Source organism: Callithrix jacchus, chromosome 11, assembly GCF_049354715.1.
Source record: "Callithrix jacchus isolate 240 chromosome 11, calJac240_pri, whole genome shotgun sequence".
In the NCBI taxonomy this organism is placed as follows: Eukaryota; Metazoa; Chordata; class Mammalia; order Primates; family Cebidae; genus Callithrix; species Callithrix jacchus.
In genome coordinates, this window is record NC_133512.1 from 79,943,532 (window position 1) to 79,964,802 (window position 21,271).

General features: G+C 34.1%; 1 long non-coding RNA gene across 1 annotated transcript in view; it reads right to left on the reverse strand.

Moving 5' to 3' along the window:
• Positions 1-21,271, reverse strand: part of LOC118143711 (uncharacterized) — a 50,667-nt gene that overhangs the window by 10,988 nt on the left and 18,408 nt on the right. The window contains exon 2 of the long non-coding RNA XR_008473400.2: positions 7,950-8,347. This is a non-coding gene — a long non-coding RNA (uncharacterized LOC118143711). The remainder of the gene's footprint in view (positions 1-7,949; positions 8,348-21,271) is intronic.

The following is a 21,271-nucleotide window of genomic DNA, read 5'->3' on the forward strand; positions in this document are numbered from 1 at the left end:
TTGGCAGGCTTTGTGACTTAGATTGCCTTTTAAGTTTATTTAAAACCCCAGAGCACTTTAACCCACTTAGTTTCTGCTCAGGGTTGCAGGAACTCAATTTTTGACCACGAGGATGGGTGATTCCCTCTGGCTAGAGCTGGTCAAAGTGCTCCCTCTGTAGGCAAGTGTCAGCTGAGTTCAGTCCAGTTTGGCTTTCTGCTCTGACAGGGCAGCACTGAGTTAAGGCAGGGTCCAACAATCACTGCACTCTTCTTCCCACAAAATGCAGAGATTTTCTGCACCACATTGCTGCTGTTGGGGAATGAGGGAGGGGTGACATTGGAAATGCAAGCCTGTCTTTCCCAATCTCTTTAGTGCCAATTTCAGCAATTTAAAGATAAAACCAGATACTGTTAGTGCTTACCTGATTTTTGGTTCTTACGAAGGTGCTTGTTTGGTCAAATGTGGTGTTCCTGCAGGAAGGGCCAATGGTAGAGCTTTGTATTCAGCCGTGTTGCTCTGGCTCCTCATTACATTATTATTATTATTATTATTATTATTATTATTTTTGCTTTTACCTCTTCATGCCTTACCTCCTACTACCTATGAGTTTACGCTCATTTTAATTATATTTTATTTGTAAATTTGATAATTAGCTAGTACATTTTCATTCTGTTGTTTTCTAATAGAATTATTTAATATGCTCATTTCCTGTAAGAAATATTTTAAGTGTATCAATGAACTTTTAATGTAATCCCTTAATTATGGCTCTATAATACATATATTCTGGCTGCTATATAATTTATATGGGTACCCATAATTATTTGAAACATTATCTCATGCTCTCTCTAACATATGTCTCTCTTATTTCATGGTTTGAAAACCTAGATTTAATAATTTTGGTTAGAGAATCAGAACTACATAGTTATCTATTCTTTGGTATTTTTGTTATTTACTTGAATTAGTACATAATTATATTTTATAGATATTTCATGTATTTTTACAGTAGATATATACTCTTTCATTATAATGTTTCTACTAATATTTGGATAATGAATGAATGGTTCCATGGATAAATGAATGCATGAGCTAGATGTCATAGAAATAAAAAAAATTTGGAGTTAAAATGCTGAATAGATAGTAGTTATCCTGTTGAGTTTTTAAAAAAATTACTTGTTTTTATTTTGTTGGGTTCAAATTGATTTTAACATGTAAACTTGATATTATAAGCATGAGGTGCCTCTCAGATATCAAAGCATAGATAATATGTAGGCAAAGAATCTATAAATATGAAATTCAAGAGTAAAACTGGATTAAAATATAAAATTCAGCATCATTACCTATAAATAGCAGGACTCAGTGAAATCATGTATAGTTTATATAAGGTCTTAATCAATATTTTTAAACAATGTGTTAATTGGTGGTTTGTCGGGAGTTCTGAAAAGTGAAGAATTTGAACTAAGTCCTGAAAGTGTCCATTATTAAAAGTCAGGTGGGAAAAAAGAAGGCTGTGCAGAAAATTAAGAATGGATGTTGACACGAGAAGGGGTAAACCGTGAAAACAGGAGAATGACAGAAAGGGAAGAGAGAAGGTGTTTCTAAATGGACTTAATCCTAAATTACAGAGCTCTCTAAGATGTTAAATTTTAACAAAGACTGAAATACTTCTTATTAAGTCACAGTTTGTTTCTCAGTAGTGATTGCTTTATTTGCCTACTGTGAACACTGAAACCCTTTTGATAATAAATCGTCTAAATGTGTGTCTGTATAGCTGGAAGAGATTTTTCTAACTATGATGTGACCTCAAATTACTGCTATAGTATAAAAAGACAAACAAGCTATCAGAAAAATCTTTAGCTACAGCTTCACTAATCAAACTTCAAAGCAGTAACTTCAGAGCTGTGGGAGAATTTATTCTTCTATGAAATGTAACACTAAAGGAAGAAACCTAGCCATGACCATTTGCAAATAAAGACATACATCAAACACATGTAATATGAATGTCAGGAAGAACACCTGTTTGGCACATGTGCACTATCTAATTAGAAAATCAACTGCTGTTGAAAATGTCATATTTGAAAAATATTTTTAAAATTCTACAGATAAAGGCAAATTTAGGGGAAGAAGCAAAAAGTCATTTTAAGTATTTCTGAAATGTATTAAATGGTAAGCTCTTTGAGAAGTTAGGTCTGTGCATTTGTATATTTTTAGACATATTTTTATTCCTGAGTATTTATTGAGATGTCCAAGTGTGAGAGAGTTGACAGAATGTGAATGTTTCTGAAAGCAATAGGAATTGAAAAAAGGATGGTAAAAAAGTACAGAAATACTTTTTATTTGGACAGGTACTCTATAATTTGAGAGTAATTATAGGCTCAATATTTTAGAGGTATAACATGGGTTCTTTTAAGTTATAAGTTTTACATATACATTTTACACATATATATATGTGTTTTGTACATGTGTGTACATATACATACATTTATATACATACATAGAATTCATATATACATATATAAGTGTACATATGTAAAAGCCACTTCGGTTTGAGTCTAAACTTAAATATTTGCATAAACTTTTGTTAATGAACCTACTATCACTCTGCATAAAATTGCAAATTTTTTAAAAGATTGAATTATTGATGAAAATGTACTTTCTTTGTGAGAACTGAGCTAAAATATGCCAAATTGCTGAAGTACAATTAAAATTTTTTGGTTCACTCTCGAAGGTATATATACAAATACTGAATTTTACATTTAGTTATTATCAGGCTAGTTCAGTCTTTGAGTAAGTGGGACCCAGTCTACTAATAATTAGATAAAACATGATGTAATTGGTAACATAATTCATTTCTTATGAACAGTAACATAATGATAATAGTTGATCTTTCTTCTAAGTAAGTCATGCATGCAATTTTGTTTATTTTAATATCATTTTTACTAGTGACCATTGCTCCTGGTTTGTATGTAATCTACTTCCATAGAACTCAGTAATAGATATGAAAATAAAATACTTAATCAGGGCAAATTTGATGCATTTACAATTATTTTTATAAGTAGGAAATTCTATGAGTGATGTGAATAAACCAGAAACGTAGATTATCTTTGTTCTACATGCTTACCAAAACTAGTATTGTAGATTTAAAAAAAAAAAAGTCTCCTACTTATTTATTGGCCATTTAGTTTTCCCTTCTGAGAAACATCTTTTCATACATTTTATACTTTTATTTTCTATTGCGAATATCTTTCCTAATCATTTTAAAGTTGATTACATGTTTTGAATACAAACTTTTAAAAATTATTTTTGTTGCAAATAATATTTTCTCATATTTATGGACTTTTTGTTTTTAGCTTATGGTGATTTTGATAAGTAGACATTTTTTTTTTTTTTTTTTTTTTTTTTGAGATGGAGTTTCGCTCTTGTTACCCAGGCTGGAGTGCAATGACGTGATCTCGGCTCCCGGCAACCTCCGCCTCCTGGGTTCAGGCAATTCTCCTGCCTCAGCCTCCTGAGTAGCTGGGATTACAGGCATGCACCACCATGCCCAGCTAATTTTTTGTATATTTTTTAGTAGAGATGGGGTTTCACCATGTTGACCAGGATGGTCTTGATCTCCTGATCTTGTGATCCACCCGCCTCGGCCTCCCAAAGTGCTGGGATTACAGGCTTGAGCCACCGTGCCCGGCCAGAAATTTTTTAATGTTACCAAATTTATCACATTTTATTATTTACATATTTTATTGTTTTAAAAGAAATATTGATGTATTTCTAGATAAATATGTCTTATATTGTTAACCTTTTATAGACATATTCTTCACATCTAAAACTTTAAGACGTTTGGAATAGACTTTTGCCAATTTTGATAGGGGTCAGTTAACCTCCAGTAATCAATTTCTAAGTTTAATTGCATTGTAGTCAGAGTTATGTAATCTATAAAATACTGATATTTCAAACTTTGTGAAATTTTAATAATTTTATGTGCATTTTCCATGGTCTTTGTTACTAGTACAATCTTGTATATGCTGATTAAATTAAAAAGTTTTTAGATAATTTTTTATTTAGAATTTAGTTTCTTCCAAGTCAATTGAAGCTAATATATAATCACTATTTTAAATCTTCTAATAATCTTTCTTGCCTTAAAATCTATTTTGTTTTATGTTGATAATACCACAACAACATTGTCTTAATTGCCATTTTTTCTGTATGTTACTAAGACTTTAATTTTTTGTGTATTCTAGTATTTGGAAGACATATTTTATAATGAGCAGACAGTTGGGTTGAATCGTTAAGTCATGCTAACAATTTTTGCCTTTTAACTTATTTATCTCACTAGTATGTAAGTATATTTGAATATATATATATTTTATATATTTGTAATATATATATTTTAACATATATTTAGATATATTATAAATTCACAGGTGAATTTTAAGTATTACCAATTGAAAATATAAATGGAATTTTAAAATTCAAATCTATTACATGAAGAAAACTCATATGGGAAAAATTTATAAATGACAAAGTAAGAAAAATTGGATTGACAAAGGGAGACACAGTGTGAAATTACTCATTTTAAATATGTAGAAAATATATATTTATATATAGTATATTTATTCTAATATAAGAAAGGAGCTTTATTTCTAAGAAAGGAACAGATGTAAAAAGGAATATCAAGTATAAAATTATGTATTATATGTATATTAGTAAAATATATAGAAATATATATTTTAGTATATATACAATATATAATTTTATACTTTATCTTCCTCTTTTCATTCATTTCCTTTCTTACTTTGTCATTAACAGTTTTTTCCCATTTAAGATTTCTTCCTATACTAAATGTGAATTTTAAGTTCAATTTATATTCTTCAATTGGTAATACTTGAAATTTACCTATGAACATTAAATATTACTATTTCTAGAGTACATTCAATATGCTTTAATTAGGATCAAATACACACACACACCCTCTCAATAATGGAATTATTGTCCAGTAATTTAGTTCTTTTAAGTCAAATAATATTTGTCTAATTTATGATTACTGTAGAAAACAGTGTGGAAATTTCTTAAACTAAACTAAAAGTAGAGCTACCATTGATCCAGGAATCCCACACCTGAGTACCCAAAGAAAAAGAAGTCATTATGTGAAAAAGATACCTGCACACATATGTTTATAGCAATATAATTTGCAATTGCAAAAATATGGAGCTAGGCTTAAAGCCCAGTAATGAATGAGTGGATAAAGAAAATGTGATGTATGTATGTATGTATGTATGTATGTATGTATGTATATATATATATATATATATAATCACTGTGGTATACTAGTCAGCCATAAAAAGGAGTGAAATAATGACTTCTGCAGAAACCTGGATGGAATTGGAGACCATTATTTCAAGCATCGTATGCTTTCACTCCTAAGCTGTGATGATGCAAAGGCATAAGAATGATACATTGGACTTTGTGGACTTGGGAAAGGATAGGAGTCAGGTGAGGGAGAAAAGAATACACATTGGATACAGTGTATACTGCTCGGATGATGGGTGCACCAAAGTCTCAGAAATCACCACTAAATAACTTATTCATTAAACCAAACAGCCCCGATCCCCCAAAATCTATTGAAATAAAAATACATTTTACAAACAATTCCATCTTACCATAAAACAAGGATGTTTACTGATTAATTAGCATTTTGTTTATATATCCTGTTAAAGGTCTTTATACCATGATGAAATGGAATCTGAAATTTGGATACTAAATAATGTTGTTTCAATATATTGTCCTAGTAATCTATTAAAAAGAGGGTGTCATTCAGGGCTTATCTGATTTACAGGATGAATATTTAACAATATGAACTTATAAACATAATTTCATTTGTACCTGATGAATGCTCTCTTCTTTTTCCCATTTTTTAAAATTTAGATAAAATGGACATACTAAAAATTTTAGCATCTTAACCATTTTAAAATGTGGCATTTCATGGTATTAAATTCGTGCCTGGCATTGTGCAGTCATCACCATCATTCATCTCTGTAACTTTTCATCTTGTAAAACTGAAACTCTATACCCACTGAAGAGTAACTCTATTTTTCCCACCGCAAGCCCTAGCAACCAGTCCATTTTGACTTTTTTCCACCTTTTAAGCTTTGGTTACTTACTGAAAGCTACAGAATTTATAGATATGCTACATGACACTTTTCTTACAAATCAGAACCCAAGTCTCTCACAAGCATTCTGCAATTCTGTAGCTTAATTGCTGTGACAAATTTTCTGTGAGATCTAATTCATACTTCCCTTTCCTAAAGAGAAGGTAGAGACCTGAAAATCAAGCTGTCACTTTTGACTTGATTTGATTTGATTGACAAAACTTGTCAATGGCTGTGATTCCTTTTATTTTCTGTACGTAAAAGAAAAGTTGTAAAAACTCTTCATACGTGAAGGCAGAAACTGTCTTCCTTTGAAAGTAGAGAGCATCCGGTTTTTGTAGTGGGTTTGTCTTTTTTAAAGCAGCAAAATTATCCAGTTTGTTTTCAACACAACCTATAAATGTCAAATATCCTCAGTGAAAATGATAAACATATAATTTAGCTGTCATATATATGCTCATAAAGCAAGGACATATGTTTGCTGAAACTTGCAGATTAAGTTGGATTAGACTACTGCAAAGTCAGGAATATGTTTGGAATTTATATTTATTAATCCACAAAATGGAATTATTTGTTTAATTGTTAATGTATTTTATAAGGAATCATTCATGCTTACTATTTCCTAGTAAAAGGAATCTTTATTATTTTGAAATATGTTATATATATTTGTGTGCAATTATGGCATTGGGTGTAAATCCACAACATCAAATAGAACCGATGACTTAAAATTACATATAATCCTTGACAGGGTGTGAAGTCGATTTAGAATGAAATACTAATAGAAATTCAGTCCATAAAAATACTATCAGAGGCTTAAGGGTGAACACAGGTTTATTATGCTACAAGCATTTTTTCTTTAGAAATAAATGGCAAATTTCTTCCACTGCCATTCCATTATATTCCTGTCTTTGTAAGAAGCACCAGGAATAAGGAATAAATTGAAATAATTCTACAAATATTAGTGAATTACACACACACATACATAGATACACATCTGATGTTATATTTGATGTCAAAGAAAAAATATCTGCCGTGTATTAAAGTTTCACTAGTATTTGTAGAATTATTTCAATGTATTTCTCTTTCAAAATGTAACGAGAAGTTTTCTAATATCCTTTAAGTTGCTATCATTATATGATTCTGATAAATGCATTGAATTATGCTTCTATAATCAAATAATTATATAGGTTGGGGAGAGGAAATGAAGTCAAATAAGCTTTGCACTTTCTCTTCTTTTAAGATGGAGCCTCGCGCTATCACTCAGACTGGAGTGCTATCTTGGCTCACTGCAACCTTGGCCACTCGGTTTGAAGTGATTCTCCTGCCTCAGCCTCTGAGTAGCTGGGATTACAGGTGCCTGCCACCACATCCAGCTGATTTTTGTATTTTTAGTGGAGAAGGTGTTTCTACTATGTTGGTCAGACTGGTCTCAAACTCCTGACCTCAACTGATCCACTCGCTTTACCCTTCCAAAGTCCTGAGATTACAGGCTTGAGCCACTGTGCCCAGCCAAGCTTTGTACTTTTCAAACAGAGGAAAACTTATATTAAAAACCATGGTCATCTTTTCATCAGAGTAGTAGCTGTTTTGCAAACATTAGTCAAATAAACCATGAATGCACAGGCACTGCCTACGTCACTCTCTTGCTTAAAAGTGTTCCTTGTCAATCCAGTCATCTCCATGCCCTGTAACTCAAATCTCAGGCTAGAAGAAATCTGTTACTCCTCCCTTTCATCTCCCTCTCACACCACCTTTTATACATAATCTATTAATAGTGATGTTCACCACACTTTCTAAATATTTCTGAACTCCATCATTTCTCACCTCCATCATTCTGTCCTTCTTGCAAGTAGACATCACTGCTTTCCGTGTCTTTTCAGTCAACATAAAAGTTTACTTCCCACTTCAGTCCAGTCTCCATAACGTCCATGTCACTCCTTTTTTTTCCAACCTCAAGGGCACCATAAATATCAACTTAAATTCCATGTTGGAGTCTATGAGCCTGAGTGGCCTCATCCACAGCTAACTTCCCACCTTTAGCTTGCACTGTGCTCCATTCTTGTCTTCTTTGTTCCAGCCCTTCTTACGAGCTATTCTTCCTGTCACATTTCGTTCTTCCACTGAGAGCTTTGTACATTCTGGCTGGAATAAGTGCAGAGTGTATAATGCCTGGAGTCTGTCATGCCTTGTGTAGTAAGTTCTCATTCTCATTTAGTTGATATCTGAAAGAGAAGTATGAGACATTTTCAGGTTTCAGCTCTAGCAGCACACTTTTGCCTTAACTCCCTGACGAATATGTCCTCTTAGAATCATGTATGACAATAACATTTTCACATTTGGATAATTATTTGGTTAATATCTACTTTTGTCACTACACTGTAGTTTCATGGGGGCAGGTTTATGTTATTGTTTTCATTGTTTTATTTCCTTTTTTAGCATAGTGTTTGCCCTCAATTGAATATTGATTCAATAAATGCCTGTATCAGTGAGAAAATAGAACTATATCTTAAGATACTGAAAACAATTAGAAGAAGGTAATTTTAGAGATGGAGTATCTGGGGAAGTAAATCAGCCTAAGTAGTTTGAAATTGGGTTATATTCCCCTGGTTGCATATCCTACCTAAAATAATTATAAATCTAGTTTTATAATAAAACAGAAAAAGTTTTATTTATTGAACATTAACTATATCTCTGGAACTAAACTATGTACTTTACACAGTGCCTTTTTTTAAAATTGAGCTTTGATTACAAAAAGAACCTACAGTATGAGAAGATGTTAATGATCCCAATTTCTGTGACATCTTTGTTTCCAGCAGACAAAGATATTTGCATAAAAAATATCTTTGCTGCAGCAGAAAAGACATCAACTTAAATAAGTATATAAAGATAGTATTTCAAGATGTAAACAAAATATATTTTCTTGATATTTCCAATGATCTCATTTGGCAGAATAATTAAATTTTTTGAACTGTGTCAACTTTTTTTCTAGCCCAGAAGTTAAAATTTCTGTTTGCTTAAGATGAAAGAGAGAGACAATGAAAAGGAAAGTCTAAAAATTAAAAGCTGTTGTACCTTAAGGTTCCCAGGAGCAAGAGATACTAGAACTCCTTTGGCAACCAGGTCAAAAGAGGACTCATGCCACTGTTGTCTGATGGAGCCAAGAATGCTCCATCTCAGAGTTACTTCCCCTTTCCTGCATGTCTGCGCCAGCTAGGTCATCATGTAATGTTCATAAAGGCATACTGAGTTAGACTGTACCCGCTAGACCTCCTCATAGCTGAACTGTTGTTTGAATATCTCAGTTTTCCACTTGGCTGTTTATCTTGTGCAAATTAGACCACATTTGTAATTAACTTTCCTCTTGGAAATGAATTTTTTTTGTCACTTTATGATCTTATTTAAATAGAAAATCCTAGCTCTCAATTTCCAAGATCCACAGGTTACAAAATTGGCAATGTACTACTTAAGGGAGAGACTCTTCTTTATTCTAGTGAACTTGGTAAGAAAATCATCTGTGACTGGGATCAATTCCACTGGAAGACTCGGAAAAACTGTGTGAAACATGCCTCATGATAGCCCTCTCAGCACATGGGGATTCTGGGACATTATCCCCCTACTCCTATCTGTGTTGGTTCATGGTTGCCCCCAAGACTTTATATTCCTCATACTTCAGGATTATGCCTGTCTCCTGCCTAGCCAGCTTCCCCAAGCCACAGAAAGCTAGCCCTCAGGCAGTGTAACAGAGAGTTGCAATTGCTTGAGATACAAAGCTATCCTTGTGTGAAAACTACCTGTACTCTTTGATCTTCCCTGCATGCCACACAGAGTGGGTCAAAAGAACATAGGGTGACAAGTATCTAGTATGCATCCTTTTTGCTCCTGTCCCTTTAGGTTCAGAGCTTCAGATTCCTGGCTGGATCTCTTCTCAGTATCAAAAGTTACATCCCATTCACTCATATGAGGAGATTAGGCATAAGGAGATCAGGCATACCTTGGAAACTGACATAAATTCAGCCACTCCTAGCCACTTAAGGTTGTGAGTCGGCTTAAGACATTAAACATATTTTATATTGGATAAGAGACTAAAGATCATATTAACATTGTTTATATGCTGAATAGACTAATTAGAGGAAAACATATTTAAGTTATATTTTTATATAACATTCTAAATACTTGATCCTTAGATAATAGAATACATTTATTTTTATTTGTAAAAAATTAGGAAAAAAGAAACATAACGAAGAAAAAAAATTATCCACAAACCAATTCCTCAATATAACTACTACTAAAAATGTACGTCTTACATTTATAAATTATTATTTGAAATTATCTATTTATACAATTCCATGCTGTACATTATTTTAGCATGCAAACAGGAATGGAGCAGAAGTATGTTATAAATCTAATCTGTGAGTCTGCTTTATTTCTGGTTTTGCTGTTGCTGTAAGATAAATCACATAGATCTAAAAAGAATTATCCATGCATTTTCTCAAACATTCCTGCTCTACTTTCTATACATTTCATTTTCAGCATACTAAGCTGTTGTTAAAATAATTTTGCAGACTATGGCATTAAATGAGTCACTTACAAAATTCACTTTATAAGAGTGTGAAGAGAGAGAGTGAGAAGACAGAAGAGGAAAATACAGGAGAAGAGAGAAGAGGGGAGGACAGAGAGAATGAAATATGCTAAAAATTGGTATTAGCCAGAGGGCTCCTGCAGAGAAATGAGTGCTTGAAAGTGTATACTGACTAATGCTCTTCAGCATTCTAGAAGCAAAGTGTTTTGTATAAGGCTAAGTAGTGGATGAGACTACATTACTCATAAGGCAAAACATACTTTAAACAGAAGTCCATAGGCCAAGAAGGCAAGGTTGCTTAAAAAGAACTGGATTTGTTACTGCCTCTGGGAAAAGAGAAATCCTACTGACCATGTAAAAGCAAGCATTTCCTGCAGTCTTATGAGTTCTATGGCTATTCTCCTGTGTTTCAAAGAAAGTAAATATACATGTATTTTGAACAACCAAAGTTAAAAAATAACATATTTAGAAGAGGTTATCTTTCCTAAAATATAATAAATCTGCCAAGCGAGCATCTTTGGGGGTAGGGAGTTGGTTTGAAAGCATTAATGCTCACAAATATACATTATAGTCATTATATAGTTTTTTTGTTTTTACACAATAGCTCAATTTACTTGTTCAAAGACACTTTAAAAAATCTGTATCACTAAAAGAAGAACATGACATACTGCATAAATAAAATTTGTCTCGTTACTAACTTTTTTTTTACTTTATCACTGACAACTCCACTGGTTACTATGGAATAAAAAGTTTGATTGCAATAGGGAAACGTTACAGATTGTCCTTCAGTAATCAGAGCCATGAGTCTTCTTTCATACTATTTTGAAACTACTTGTTGAAACCTAGTGAGAAGGCCATTTTAATATTTAGCATGTACTAACCTGGGATCAAAAGTCTAAATTCTTCTCGGAGACTATATATGGATCCTATATATCATTTTCTAAGAGATATCTATTAATATATATATTTCCAAAAATAACAAAATGCTATGCATATCAGACCAAAGAAAATTTGAATTTGCCATGATTTGAGCTATTAACTTTTGTTCTTCTGGCTATGTAGAAACCTCGAGCAGGGAGGCTAACAAGCAAAGGGGCAGCATGATGCCATTCAAGAAGCACTAGCCTTGACCAGGCATGGTGGCTCACACCTATAATCCCAGCACTTTGGGAGGCTGAGACAGGCAGATCACCTGAGATCGGGAGTTTGAGACCAGCCTGACCAACATAATGAAACCCCATCTCTACTAAAAATACAAAATTATCTGGGCGTGGTGGCACGTGCCTGTAATTCCAGCTACTTGGGAGGCTGAGGCAGGAGAAACACTTGAACCTGGGAGGTAGAGGTTGTGGTGAGCCAAGATTGTGCCATTGCACTCCAGTCTGGGCAGCAAGAGCCAAACTCAGTCTCAAAATAAGAGAAAAGAAACACCTGCAAGACAGGAACAAGAGACAAGGGACTCCTTGACTCTATTCCTAATAATGTTGTCTTTGTTAAGTGCACCTAAATTTTGACTCACGTTAGTTCTGAGCTGTATTGAAAAATTGCTTCTTTCATACCCAGAAACAGTGTAGTTTTTGTATACTCCTCTACCAACTAAAACATAAGTATATTCAGCTTATGTTAGTAAGTTAATAAGTTAGTAAGACCGAGAGATGGCTGCATATACATATGACCAATAAGCATGAAATTCAATACGTAAGTATTAATTAGTTCTATAATAATTACTGTGAAAGGCAATGTGGTATCGTTGGAAACAGCTAGATTTGACAACAACCAAACCTAGGTTGATTCTAGCTTTCATACTTTTTAGCTATGTGAACTTTGACAAATTTCTCAAATTTCTGGGCCTCATTGGTGACCCAGACTTAGCAGTATCTACCTTCTGTGTTTATATGATTAAATAAAGTAAATGATTTTTGCAGTATGCCTCACACTTAGTAAGTATTCCAAAAATCACTGTTTTTGTACTAGAAAATCTCTGAAGCCTCACAGTGACTGATAGTTCCATTGTCTTCTTTCAAAAAAAAAAAAAAAAAAAACCCTCAGTTACCTGCTACTTAATTTGGAAATTTGTGAAGATCTTGGTGATTATTCATTCCACTGCTGAGATAAGAGGCTGAAGAATATCCCTTTATACAGAGATTATCATACCTGGTGTCAGGTGACTCTGCCACTCTAGCTAGCATTTGATTGGTCTATAATCATTTGACTGTGCAAAGAGTTAATAGTCTATAGCTGAGTGTAGGGATATACCAAGAACACAAAAGAGGCATTTATATTCCTTTTTTGATCAATTTTGAACATAATACCCATAGACATGTTTCTTTCTCATCTTATTTTCCATTATATTCTCATAATAAGTCCCCATGCATTGCACGGCCTGAATGTATCTCTGTTCAGTACAACCAGAAAGATAATATATAACATAGCTTTCCTTTTCATTTTACCATTAACATGGTTATCTAAGTGATATTGTTCATAGGAAATATTTCTCCTGTAAAGAACCATGTATAAATGAACATCGCCCACTTCATTTTCAAGAAATAGAACTGCATCGTGGAGAATTCCCCCAGAAGCACAAGAACTAGGATTATGAGGGATAAAACTATCCCCTGGGCAAACCTCCCAATAAAATAGCTATTTAAATATCTAATGCTTATCCTGTTTAGTAGCATCATAAATGGTTAATTGGGGGAGAAAGTGATGAATTGTTTAGTTCTGAAGTGTAATGGTTGCAAAATTAAATACAATGCCACTAAGTAGAAATTTTAGGCATAATCACTTTCAAGGGAGATAAAATTCAAATAGCCACTTTAGTAGCTTACTTAATTCATGTTTAAAAGTTAAGTTGAGATGAAAAGCATTATTTAAATGTTAGAGTGTCATCTAATGTGCCTCAAATAATTTATGTGCAAAATGACAATTGCCATATTTCAATTGAAGAGTAACAGAGGGTATGGTCTAATGTTTTGATGACAGACACAGTCATTGATAGTAACTGGAATCAGGTTCTAAGTTGGTTGGTGTTAGGCAAACTCTTGTATTTTCCTGCTTGTGTTAAATATAATTTTGTTTTCATGGGAATAAAAACTAAGATCAGGGTGTTTAAATTTGGTCTGGCATTCTAAAAATCTGTGTTAATTGATTTCACTAGAACTAATCAACTATCTTTAATTGTTAAGAAGTTAATCATTGCTTTAACTGTTAAGGCATAAGATAACGTGTACATATAAGGCATGAGGTAAGTTCTATTATCTTCAGAGTAAAATTACTGTAGTAATTCATGTGCCTTTATATACCTACCTATACATCTACATACATATGTACACATAGATATGAATATGCAAGACAATAATTTAAGATGCAAAAAGTTGTATGTGCTATAATGTTGTCTCTGTTAGTGTTAGATTTATCAAAAGACTCATACATTTCATGTAGATATTTAACTATAGCATTAATGCATTTTATCATAAATCTGTCAGCCAATAATTGTCTACATCCCAGCATTACTTAACAGCGCACTTGGCTGTGTGCAGTGGCTCATGCCTGTAATCCCAGCACTTTGGGAGGCTGAGTTGGGAAGATCATTTGAGCCCAGAAATTCAAGATCAGTCTAGGCAACAGAGTGACATCCCATCTCTACAAAAATAAATAAATAAATAAATTACCCAGGTGTGGTGGCAAGTGCCTGTAGTCCCAGGTACTAAGGATACTCAGGTAGACGGATCACTTGAGTCTGGGAGGTTAAGGCTAAAGTGAGCTGAGATTGCACCACTGCTTTCCAGCCTGAATGACAGAGCAAGACCTTGCCTCTTAAAAAAACGGATCCTCTTAGAAGGAAACAGAGCGGCCGGGTGCGGGGTGGCTCACGCCTGTAATCCCAGCACTTTGGGAGGCCGAGGCGGGTGGATCACGAGGTCAAGAGATCGAGACCATCCTGGTCGAAATGGTGAAACCCCGTCTCTACTAAAGTTACAAAACAATTAGCTGGGCGTTGTGGCGCGTGCCTGTAATCCCAGCTACTCGAGAGGCTGAGGCAGGAGAATTGCCTGAACCCAGGAGGCGGAGGTTGCGGTGAGCCGAGATCGCGCCATTGCATTCCAGCCTGGGTAACAAGAGTGAAACTCCATCTCAAAAAAAAAAAAAAAAAAGAAGGAAATAGAGCTGCATTGAAACTGAATCATTGATTTTTTAAATCCTTAGCTCATGATTCTTGATTCTTAACTTCAGTGGTAAATAAGAGTCTTTGACACCCACCCATCTATCCATTTTTCTATCCATCCATTCCCTCACTCAACAAATTATCACTGAAACCTTTTTATGCATGCTGGATACTCTGCTAAATTTAGAGAATGCAAAGAAATTTATATCTCATCTTCCACCAGAAACAATTTGCTCTCCAGGGAATAGGATACATAAATAGATTAAGTAAATCAATGCATTACATTGTGAAGATAGTGCATGCCCTGGATTTTATGGAAGAATTGATGAAATATTCCAGCCAAGTCTGTGAATATAGAAGTCTCTCTGGAGTATGTTTCCTGAATAAAGTATTAAAAGATAAGTCGTTTTTAGCCAAGTGAAGTGAGGAGGATATGTAGTGGTTATATGCCAGTGAGATGGAACAGTTTTATGAAAGATAAAGGGAAGACAGAGCATTCAGTTTCTATTGTGGTGTGTTTTGTAAAAGGGACTACTAAGGAGATGAGGTTAGGAGAGAGGCATAGACCATGTCCTAATGGACCTGGCAGGCTAAGCTAAGGAGTGTGGCTATAATAAAATAAGTCAGGAGGGACCACAGTTTTTTTTTCTGCTTAAATGACAACTTGTCCCATATTTTCTCTGCACCAGAGCATTCGAGTCCCTGCAATGACTGACATACATTTGTTTCCATGGATACGATTAATAGACTGTGGCTCACTAGAAAGTGTATATAAAGGGATCTAGACATAAAGTTACTTTTCACATTTACTAATAGCAGTGAATGTCATAATGGACTATGTAATGCCCTTAGGCAATGTCTCTAGGATGTCAACCTAATGACCTTACCATTTAACTATGTCAGATGCCCTTACATAATAAATATATACAACCATACTTAACATACACTAACAGATTCTTCAAACTAACTGATGGCAAACTTCATTGGTAGAATTGAGACTGTAAATTATAATAGGGAAAACAATGATGTTTCTATCCTGAAGAATTAGGCATTCTATCCTGAAGAATGCCTTTCTAGGACCTGGACACATTTTCATTAGGTTACATCCTCATTCACTCCCAAGGAAATGGAAAACTGTGGTTAACTTTTAGAATAACTTAACTGTAATAATCCTTAGGGTAAGAGGAAAATTCCAATGGTAATTGGTATCATAATTATCTAAGATACCTATACATTAAGTCAGGATATGGAATTACCAGAATAAATTAAAAGGAAATGGAAGTTCATTCCAAGTTACACCTCATATTCTGAATTCTTTTACTCCTAATTGGGGAAGCCATTGCCTCTGTACCACATGGCATTCCAATTAATCTTCTGGTAGTGTATAAGTAATGTGCATGTTAGTTCCACTTATGGGACGATAATATAAATGGCTAAAATTGTCTAGAAATAAGGCAAGAAGCTTCATTTCATGACCTTTTAATTTCAGTCAAGTTAAAATAGCCTGCAGGGAATTAATTCATTTTCATATATGGAAAATGCTGAGTTATATGTACCAGTTAATTTTTGTGGCAAGGAACTTACTGAGACGTAAAATTGTGAGTGTGTGGGAGGGTATAAAATATTATTTCAGTGCTTGGAAAAAACCCCTTTAATCTACAATCCTCAAAAAGCTTTTGCTCCTCTTTGTTCCAGAAGCTCTTTCAAGTCCAAAACAGGGACTGCTAGCCATTGTTAGGAAGACCACATATCTCGGTTTTTCTGGAACATTGTAAGGATAACAGTGCGGCTAGTGACAGTTTTGCCTCCCCAGTCCCCTACCAGGTTTTCCTAGGAACATATCCTGAAAAAATGCTTTAATACAAATCAGGGTCTGTTTCCGTGTCTAATCTAAGACACCCAGCTCTATCTGTTGCCTTGTCAGTACTGTTAATAGCTCCTCCCCCAGAAGGCCCCAATATAAATAACTGTTTTTGCAGGCATTCAAGGAATTGCAAAAAGATAACTTTGTGAGGACATTATTCTATGTTCCCAAAAAGGACGTGGAAAAAGATGAACAAGTGGATATGGGGTGGGAAAACTAACATAATAATGGAGAAGAGATTTTTCAACAAGTGGGCCTGATCTAACATCTGCAGTTCCCAAGTCAAGTAGGATAATGTGCCAGGTCCTTGCAATACCCTGGACTGGTTGGAGGACATTGGTTATTTACTGTGACTAAAGGATTGATGCTAGCCATCAGGGTTTCTGTTCTTATAAAAATCTTCTATGTCCAAATACATCATAGAAAATAGCAGAGAACAACCCAACTATATGGGCTGTACCAGTTTGCACAATGTTCCCATCAGCAAACAGCCAGTACTGAAGCATAAAGCTATTTGAGATTGAGACACTTGGGCTTCACATGGCCCCGAGATACGTATGTCTCAGCCCTAATAATGATCAACATTAAATTTCCCATTAACATCAATGGATGGAAATAAGTCACATTTAATTAGTTTTAAATAAAATAAAGTAACATGACCTTTTTCTGAAATATCCAAGCTTGTAGCTACAGATTTATAACATCACGTTTTACAGAATTGTATAATAAAGCTAGTAATTATTAAATTTCTCTTTAAGTTATAACTTCTTAAGAACCTAGAATGACCACCAAAGAATTTTTGTATTTATTTGAAACTTGTGAAATGAATCTAATTTCTAGTCTTAAAATTTGAATAATACTCAGGATCATTTTGATGTTAACTTCCAGTGATCTCAAAATAATTTCCATGAAAGTGAGCCAAATATTTCAGGAGCATAAATGCACAGACAGTTTGTGATTAGATTTGTAGGATTTCAAATTGAGTATTACAATTAAATTACAGTCACCATGCTATCATGCATTCATAAGTCAAAAAAATTACATATAGGGCTGAAGTAAAATATTAGATTCACCTTTATTTAATGGAAATATAAATTAAGTCATATGAACAGGATGATATTAAACATGTAAAAGGAGTATGTTTTTTTGTTGTTGTTTCATTAGAAAATTAGCTTTGTTCATCAATTTCCTTGGCTGAATTAGCCTAACAGGACCCCAACTTTTAAATGCACTTATTTTTTATCATTAATACTTTTTCAGTGAAGAAATAAAATTGGGAAATTAGAAGACATGATGAATAGCCTTTATTCTAAGTTCAGATATCATATACTCAAAGCTAATAGAAAATATCGTTCTAAGCCATAGCAAATGAACCCTACCAACATAACAAGCCTGGAAACCATTTTGAATGTCAAGGGATATGGTCTTCATTTGTGATGTTTGATTGTTCATATAAATATTTAATGGGAATGTTATTAGACTGTTCAGCTGAGTGAAATAAACTGATGGTACAAGTAGCTAAAGAATCTTAATATTCACTAAATGAAGTGGCATAATAATTTATTTTGCATATTATATAAGTCTTTTGAGAGGTTTTATATTTTTAAACTTTTTAGCACTGTTTAAAAGATGTCATTATCAAAATTATGAGTTTTTAATGTATTTTTATGGTGAATGAACATATAGCACACATTTTATAGGAAGAATGAAGACTGTCATCCACATTATACCTGGTGGAAATAAGATACCTCTAAATCTGAAGGTTGACTTACCTTTAATACAGCTTCATTGAATCTTACCATAAATGTTAACTTTATACTACATAAAATCTCTCAGTGAACTCGAGAGTAGAACTTAAATGATTAAACGGATAAGGTAGAAAGCTTGTTAACTACATGTAAGCTTTGAATTTTCAGAAAAATTTAGTCACCTATTCAAGTCAAGTATATTTTAAACATTTTAGCATTTAATCTGAAGAAAAATTTGGAAACACAGATTTTATAGAACTGTTGGGAATTTGTATATTTACATATAGCATTACTCAGATTCTCTCTGCATATATTAGTTGTTTTAAAACATGATTAAGGATCATATAGCTGTATGAAGAATAATAAAATATGTAGAAAATATACAAAACCTATATCTTTTAAAGATAAGATTTTATGGATGATTTCTGTTGTTAACTTTTTTTTTTTCTGGTTCTGGAGTACATGTGCAGATCATGCAGGATTGTTGCATAGGTACATACATGGCAATGTGGTTTGCTGCCTCCATTCCCCGTCACCAATATCTGGCATTTCTCCCAATGTTATCCCTTCCCAACCTCCCCACCCCATACTGTCTCTCCCCTATTCCCCCTCCACAGACCCCAGTGTGCAATGAGTAAAAACATGAGGCATTTGATTTTCTGTTCTTGTGTCAGTTTGCTGAAAATGATGGTTTCCCCTCAAGAGACCCCAGTGTGTGATGCTCCCCTCCCTGTGTCCATGTGTTCTCATCATTCAACCCCCACCTATGAGTGAGAACATGCAGTGTTTTCTTTTCTGTTCTTGTGTCAGTTTGCTCAGAATAATGGTTTCCAGGTCCATCCATGTCCCTACAAAGGACACAAACTCATTGTTTTTTTATGGCTGCATAGTATTCCATGGTGTATATGTGCCACATTTTCTCTGTCCAGTCTATCATAGATGGGCATTTGGGTTGGTTCCAGGTCTTTCCTATTGTAAACAGTGCTGCAGTGAACATACCTGTGTATGTGTCTTTATAATAGAACAATTTATAGTCCTTTGGATATATACCCAGTATTGAGATAACTGGATCAAATGGAATTTCTATTTCTAGAACCTTTGAGGAAGCACCACACTGTCTTCCACCATGGTTGAACTAATTTACAGTCCCAACAGTGTAAAAGTGTTCCTATTTCTCCACAACTAAAAAATCTGTTGTCTCCAGATTTTTTAATGATCGCCATTCTAACTGGCATAAGACGGTATCTCAATACGGTTTTGATTTGCATTTCTCTAATGACCAGTGATGATGAACATTTTTTCATATGTTTGTTGGCCTCATATATGTCTTCTTTTGAAAAGTGTTCATGTCCTTTGCCCACTTTTGAAATTGTTTGCTTTTTTAATACTTTGTAGATTCTAGATATTAACCCTTTGTCAGATGGATAGATTGCAAAACTTTTTTCCTATTCTGTTGGTTGCTGGTTCACTCTAATGATTGTTTCTTTTGCTGTACAGAAGCTCTGCAGTTTAATTAGATCCCATTTGTCTATTTTGGCTTTAGTTGCCAATGCTTTTGATGTTTTAGTCATTAAGTCTTTGCCTATGTCTGTGTACAGAATAGTTTTGCCTAGGTTTCCTTCTAGAGTTTTATGGTGTTAGGTCTTATGTTTAAATCTTTAATCCATCTGGAGTTAATTTTAGTGTAAGGTGTCAGAAAGGGGTTCAGTTGCTGCTGTCTGCATATGGCTAGGCAGTTATCTCAACACCATTTGTTAAACAGGGAATCCTTTCCTCATTGTTTGTTTTTGTCAGGTTTGTCAAAGATCAGATGGTTTGCAGATGTGTGGCATTGCCTCCGATGCCTCTGTTCTGTTCCATTGGTCTATATCTCTGTTTTGGTACCAGTACTGTGCTGTTTTGATTACTGTAGCCTTGTAGTATAGTTAGAAGTCAGGTAGCATAATGCCTCCAGCTTTGTTCTTTTTGCTTAGAATTGTCTTGGCTATGCAGGCTCTTTTTTTGTTCCATATGAAGTTTTAGGTGTTTTTCTCCAGTTCTATGAAGAGGATCATAGGTAGCTTGATGGGGATAGTGTGAACCTATAAATTACTTTGGGCAGTATGGCCATTTTCCCAGTATTGATTCTTCCTAGCCATGAGCATGGAATGTTTCTCCATCTGTTTGTTTCCTCTCTTACTTCCTTGACAGTGGTTTGTAGTTCTCCTTGAAGAGGTCCTTTACATCCTTTGTTAGTTGTATTCCTAGGTGTTTTCTTCTCTTTGTAGCAATTGTGAGTGGCAGTTCGTTTTTGATTTGGCTCTCTGTTAGTCTGTTATTGGTGTGTAGGAATGCTTATGATTTTGTATCGTGAGACTTTGTTGAGGTTGCTTATCAGTTTCAGTAGATTTGGGGCTGAGACAATGGGGTCTTCAAAATATACAATCATGTCATCTGCAAATAGAGAAAATTTGACTTCCTCCTTTCCCAACTGAATACTCTTTATTTCTTTTTCTTGCCTGAGTGCTCTCGCTAGAACTTCCAATATTATATTGAATAGGAGTGGTGAGAAAGGGCATACTTGTCTAGTGCCAAATTTCTAAGGGAATGCTTCCAGTTTTTGCCCATTCAGTGTGATATTGGCTGTAGGTTTGTCATAAATATCTTTTATTATTTTGAGATATGTTCCTTTGATAGCTAGTTTATTGAGAGTTTTTAGCATAAAGCACTGTTGAATTTGTCGAAGGCCTTCTATGCATCTATTGAGATAATAGTGTGGTTTTTGTCTTTGGTTCTATTTATGTGGTGGAT